This window comes from Gadus chalcogrammus, chromosome 5 (assembly GCF_026213295.1).
Source record: "Gadus chalcogrammus isolate NIFS_2021 chromosome 5, NIFS_Gcha_1.0, whole genome shotgun sequence".
Lineage (NCBI taxonomy): Eukaryota > Metazoa > Chordata > Actinopteri > Gadiformes > Gadidae > Gadus > Gadus chalcogrammus.
This window is the reverse complement of record NC_079416.1, coordinates 10,290,829-10,297,969: the sequence shown is the minus strand read 5'-3', so window position 1 is coordinate 10,297,969 and position 7,141 is coordinate 10,290,829. Positions and strand designations below refer to the sequence as shown.

Genomic DNA, 7,141 nt, shown 5'->3' with positions numbered 1-7,141 from the left:
GGGGGGAGAGAGGCCACACTGAGTGGCCTTCATTAAGAGCAGCCCTTGTCTCCTGGGTTCCAGCTCCCCCCCCCCCCCCCCCCCACCTCCCACACAGCCAACACTGTCAGTCTGTCTTCCTCCGGAATAAAAGCCAGCCCTGGCCCATACATCAGACGCACGGACAGCCAGCCATGCTGCCTTAGAGCGAGCCCGCGCACACACACTCACTCACACTCTCTCACACACACACACACACACACACACACACACACACACAGACAAGCATGGGGTTCGTCTTGGAGTGTATTGGTATCAGGCTAACATCGATGACAAAGAGGTCCGATATTGATGAACGCTACGGAGAGAGAGAGAGAGAGAGAGAGAGAGAGAGAGAGAGAGAGAGAGAGAGAGAGAGAGAGAGAGAGAGAGAGAGAATGACCTTTGGGAGTTGAGACAGGGGCGGCCGAGAGCACCCTATGTCACCATCACCTCATAAAGATCCCTAATGGATACTGCCCCCCTATTTGTCAGAGAGAGAGAGAGAGAGAGAGAGAGAGAGAGAGAGAGAGAGAGAGAGAGAGAGAGAGAGAGAGAGAGAGATGGAAGGAGAGCAATGGAGAGAGAGAGAGAAATGAAAGGGAAACAATGTTAGGGAGGGGGTAAAAGAGAAAGTGAGAAGGACATTTTGGAGAAAAATGGTGTGCGCTATTATGGTACTGGCTTTCAAAAGACTATAAAAGGCTTACGCACATATGCACTCAGTTACAGTGTGATGGACACACTAACACACTCGACACAGAGACACATGTAGAGACACACATATACAAACAAAACCAACACACACACACACATAAGTATTCACAGCCTACTTTTCTAGCGCTGGGTCAAGTAACCCGCCGGTAGGTTATGCCAACACAACAACATGCCCACAGTGAGACCTACACCTAAAGATCACGCGTGCACACTAGGGGCAAGCAACAGAACCTCGCATTAATAACACCATATTTCAAAGTAATTTGCGGAAATTATATTCATAAACATTTATTAGTGCAAATACTGAGAACAATGGGCAAAATATCAATGTTTGCAAATTGTGCTTTGTTTGGAGATCCAACCTTTTGATGACAAACTACTTCTGCACCTTAGCCTGGCTTGTATGGTGTGGTGACGAGAACGCTGTATGCTACTTCGCACGCGAGGTCATGCATCAACACATTGTCACACCACTTTTATCGTTAATATCGTGATATTACCCTTTTTTTCAGTTTAAAAATTGATACATGGATACTAGTTTGCTACGAGAATGTCAGAGTGTGTACTAACTGCTCCTGATGAGCTTGCATGGTTGACTCTGCCGTCGCTGTGTTAATGTGTGTATTAACCGATGTAAGTCGCTTTGGATAAAAGCGTCTGCTAAATGCCCTAATTGTATTTGTAATTGTGTGTGAATAATCACAGTGTGATAATATTCACACACTCTGAATATTCACACACCTAACGTATTTCTATGCATGTGTGATATTTCTACAACTTTTGACACTAAACTTTGACAAAGAAACACAAATACACACACACACACACACAAACATACAAACACACCACAACACACACAGATACACAAACACCCACGCACACACAAAGTTACCCACTGTGCATCTGGTGTTGAAGTGCATCCTGTCTCACGTTGAAAGATGAGTTTGCATGCAAACCCAAGTCTGTCATATCAAAAACCTCTGTCTGCACCACAGGAAACATGTACACACATCTACAAATACATCGCTAGTTCACACACAGAGATACGCACACACGCACACACAAAATGTAGCATGTGGACACATACCTGCATATCCACTGCATGAATGCATACGCATATGCACACTATATAACTTGTGCGCACGCACATACCTGCATATCTAAAGCACAAACACAGGCATAACCACACACAGACAACCCCACAAACACACACATAAAACTAACACACACACACACACACACACAGACACAGACACACACACGCACACTGCCACATAGTTCAAACAGACAACAAATGCATAAAACCATATAAGACACACAATGACGTAGGCAGGAACACACAAGACTGATCTGATTGATATAAAATATAGAGGATGATTTCTTGGTGTCTCAGCCATAGAGATGTGTGTGTGAGGGTTTGCCCGTGTGTGTTTGTGTTTGTGTGCGCGTGTGTGTGTGTGTGTGACGTGTGTGTGTGTGTGTGTGTGTGTGTGTGTGTGTGTGTGTGTGTGTGTGTGTGTGTGTGTGTGTGTGTGTGTGTGTGTGTGTGTGTGTGTGTGTGTTGTGTGTGTGTGTGTGTGTGTGTGTGGCGACATGGTGGCCCTGCCTCTGCTCAACATGGTTACCACCGTCTCCATGTCTGCTTGGGACAATAAATAAATAATGGTGATCACTTCCAACATGATGCAGCCCACAATCGCATCTGTGAGGGCCTGGCTCACATAGGCAACATGACTGGTAACTGATGACTGATGACTGAACACACACACACACACACACACACACACACACACACACACACACACACACACACACACACACACACACACACACACACACACACACACACACACACACACACACAAACCTAGATGTGAACAGACACACAAAAAACCTATACATGCAAATAAACAAACATTCATTGCATACATGAACATCTACAAGGCCAACCAAACACACACACACACGTAAAAAAAGACAAGCCGACACATGACAATACATTGAAGTGCAAAGACCTTATTACGAACACACAGACCACTAACCTTGTCAACAATCTGACAACCCCAACCCCAAGTATTTAATCATTAGCGTATGATGTGCTAGGAACACTGATAGCAGATTTCTTTACAGTGGCTTACAGAGTTGTGGTGGCCTGTAAAACTACTGTGAGCAACACCGTGACCACATTTAATACTGCTGTATAAGATTAAATAGTGCTACCAAAGAATCTGAGATGAATGCAGGGGGAAAATATCAATGGCCATATACTTAAACTGGCAACATTGTGACGCAACGTTTAAAAATAGCCATTACAACCAGTTATCCAATATTGCTTTCATAGAACTGCTTGAGGGAAGCGCCTATGCTCAATACATTGCATTTGAATCAGAGGAAAAATGAAGGAGCTATAATTTGATCTCCAAAAGAGCGGGCCTGTCCGAGGTGTGAGTGAGGCGTCTGGACATCAGACCCGCGCCCTCTCAGCACTCCGCTGTGGCCCCGCTCCCAGGCCCTGCCCTAGAGGCGGGCCCTTGGTATCCATGGCGTTTGATGCAACGACGGCCACTTCATTATAAAAACCTCCTCCAGTCCCACGCTGCATTCCACGTTTATGGGGAACATATGGGGAAGCCTGCAATTTTTTAGACCACAAAATAAGACCCTTTGCAGCTGGACGGACGACCGCACCGGGTCCTTTTTGCCCGGGGAGCCACACCCGAGAGGCGTAGGGTACCACTGACAGTGATTAAACCACCACAGTTTTCTCAGCAAAACAGGAGTTATATTAAGCTTAAATACAGGGGCTTGATAAACAAGGCATGGGCAGGGTAGAAAAATACAAAAAAGAAAAAGAAACAACAAAAAAAAAGAAGAGGGTTGAGTGAACGAAGGCCACAATGATTCGAAGACTATTTTCCCCTCACGGTCATGGGCAGTCCAGAGTCATGAGATACATTTCAAAACATGAAGCAGATGTTTACCTAGACAAAGAAGAGAAAATACAGCGCGCCGACCCGATGCTTAGCGAAAAGAGGGCCCCGGTTCCCCAGAGTCCTTCCTCAAATGTCATGTTTGGACCGTGAAACAATCGGGCCGATTCTCCGTGTCTTGTGCAATGCTGTGGGATCATCCCATATTTGTTTTTCTCTGTTCCTTATTGAGAATCCAGATGCATCGTCCTTTTGTTTCGCCGCAAACGGACTCCCAAAAGAAACGGAATAAAAAGGAAATTGGCAATAATACGAAACCCTTTGCTTTCTTAAAAGAGGCGGTAGCAGAGTAAACCGGCCACTCCGTTCAATCCATGATCAGGAGAACAAGGTGCAACCAGGGGCCGGCGGCAGGAGCCAAACAGATACGCACGGAGGCGGCGGGCGCGTTCAGTTATCGCGTGCCAAAGAAAACGCCAGCCGCAGCCAAAAGCCCCAAACTGTGAAACCAATGATCCCACTCCTGCTCACCAGTAGTAGGCCATCCTTCCCCCAACCCAGATCCCCCTTATCTAGACCAATGGGCCGGCTCCCGTTACGGTGGTTACGTACCTGGCGTTCGGAAGAGAGTCACCATTTTGTCACCATCGCAGGGCCAATCTGTACCCCTGAGCCCTACATCTTACACAGGGAAATGAAAAGAAAACAAAGGTTGGCACTTAATGAACGCACGTATTGTATGTTGTACATCCTGGCACTTAAAATTAAGTAATTAGTATTGTGTAGCATCTTATCCTAGCTATCTTTGTTATGGGGAATGGGTTAAAAAATGTAAATGTTTAGCACATGTTTCTATGAATATTCTTACTGTACCGATAGCAATATATTGCTTCTCTATCTTCTGACCAATGTAATTATTAAGTCGCTTTGGATAAAAGGATCTGCTAAATGCCCTAAATGTAAATGTAAAGACAAACTGATGATTTTTGGGGGTTTGGTTCAGATTCTTTAATGGGAAAGACAGCGAGTTCAGGAAAAAGAGAAGAGAAAGCATGGGCGAGAAAGAGAGACAGGAAGAGATACGGTACGCACAAGCACGGGAGTCAGAAAGAGAGAGAGAGAGAGAAGAGAGAGAGAGAGAGAGAGAGACAGAGACAGAGACAGAGAAAGTAGTCAGAAAAAGAGGGGCAGTGGTAGACTGCTGAGTGAGAAAGCAACTGGGTGAGAGAAAGAGAGCGAAAGCAAGAGGGCTACAGTAAGAACGAGAGAGGGGGACAGGGCAAAATAGAGTCTGAAAAATAGCTAGTCATAAGAGGCAGATAGACTTAGGAGACTTAAGAGAGTGAGAAAGCAACAGGGTGAGAAGAAAAGAAAGGGATAACGAGATGTACAAAAAGCACACATGAGAGAGGGTCGATAAGATAAGAGGAAGACTGAGAGAGAGAGAGAGAGAGAGAGAGAGAGAGAGAGAGAGAGAGAGAGAGAGAGAGAGAGGGGGTGAGAGAGAGAGAGAGAGAGAGAGAGAGAGAGAGGGAGAGAGAGAGAGAGAGAGAGAGAGAGAGAGAGAGAGAGAGAGAGAGAGAGAGGGAGAGAGAGAGGGGGTGAGAGAGAGAGAGAGAGAGAGAGAGAGAGAGAGAGAGAGAGAGAGGGAGAGAGAGAGAGAGAGAGAGAGGGAGAGAGAGAGGGGGTGAGAGAGAGAGAGAGAGAGAGAGAGAGAGAGAGAGAGAGAGAGAGAGAGAGAGAGAGAGAGAGAGAGGAGAGAGAGAGGGGGTGAGAGAGAGAGAGGAGAGAGAGAGAGAGAGAGAGAGAGAGAGAGAGAGAGAGAGAGAGAGAGAGAGAGAGAGAGAGAGAGAGCGAGAGAGAGACGTATGTCCCCAACAGGCAGGCAGGCAGGCCAGACCAAGCCACGGGCCCCGGCCAAAGGCCCCTTTGGGGCCGGCGGCGGAGGTGTGAGAAGAGGAAGCGTAGCTGTGAGCCTGGGGTTATGTTGTACCCGGCGTGGCCGTGTGGCCGGACTGATAAAAGCCCCGTGGCGGCGGCGGCTGTGGCCTTCGGCTTCGGCCACACTCGTCGCTGCGCCGTGTCATTTAGGCCACGCTGCCGCCTAACCAAGTGCAACTGCTCATTTACAGGGCAGTGCGGGCTACCGTCAAGAGTGGCAGCTCAAACACACACACACACACACACACACACACACACACACACACACACACACACACACACACGCACGCACACACGCTACAAACATTTACTGTACATAGATGTACAAACACATGTTGCGGTGCACCCGTCATGCTCTGTCCATGCATTAGCGACAGAAAACATGAGTAAGCTTGTGTTTACACTCACAGACATCAGACATCCCATACGCACAAACACACAAAGCATAAGGATACACACACACATCCTCAGTTGGTTACCAGCACCTTACGTGTACACACACGCACACACAGACAAATGCACACACCAAATGCACACATGTGCATAGGCTTTTTTGGCAGGATTATGACTGGTCACATGAGCAACCAGACAGTGGTTTGAGTCCCATGGCCAGACATGCTACAGAGGATACTGTACCACGAGAGAGAGGAAGTCTAGACACCACAGACTGACCAAACCTGGATGTTGCGCGCCCTCACACGCACGTACGCACTCGCGTGAGTCGTATGCCCACACAACTTATGGGGCAGTTGTTTTTATTGTTTATTTCTCGTTTCACCCTTTCTTCCCGTTTTGTTTTGAGTCATGCAAGACAAATAATTTGTCATCTGATTATCGAACTCTAAAATGATTTGTCTTGGGTCTCAGCAGTTTCGACCTCAACGTTCTGGGTACTCACAGGTTCAGTAAGTCGAAACGTCTTCTCCCGGTATCAGGCCTGATTCCGGGGATGGGTTTTTGAGCACTTATCTTTCCCCGCCAAAGTATAAAACAGCAGAAGATAATAAATACATGAGTTAGAAGCATGTCAAAATAATTATACAAAGTACATTTTTCAATGATTATGTTTAACGTACTTACCAAAGAACCCATCGCAAAGTAAATTCTCCCCCAACATCTCCGCCGGATTTGCGATATAATACGCTTAAGTAATACTACAAATACAAACAAATATATGTATTCACATTTCTCCTCAAGATGCTCCAAAAAATGTAATTTTCCTCTGGATTTTTATAAACTCACCCGACCGAAAACAAACAGGTCTACCCAGCGACAAATACGACCCGCCAATAAAATAAATTTGACCCAGGAACCATAAAAGTGAGACTATCAAAATAAAACCTCACATCTTCCGGAAAAACCGGGAACCATTACAACAATTGAAAAAAGTGACTTTTTGTTTTTAAACTTCCTTTTAAAATACACTGTAATTATGCATTTTCTGAATCATAATTATCTAAGCGGCAGGTTTTTTTGGGGGGTGATATAAACCATGTCAAAATGGTGTATGGTGGAAAATGGGGGACTTGTTAAAT

The 7,141-nt window shown here is 46.0% G+C and overlaps 1 long non-coding RNA gene across 1 annotated transcript; it reads right to left on the bottom strand.

Moving 5' to 3' along the window:
* Positions 1–6,503: 6,503 nt before the first annotated feature.
* Positions 6,504–6,894, bottom strand: LOC130383228 (uncharacterized). The gene is made up of 3 exons (XR_008895728.1): positions 6,849–6,894; positions 6,687–6,760; positions 6,504–6,575 (listed from the first exon to the last, which is right to left on the bottom strand). It is a non-coding gene; the product is annotated as an uncharacterized LOC130383228 (long non-coding RNA).
* Between the last annotated feature and the right edge of the window lie 247 nt (positions 6,895–7,141).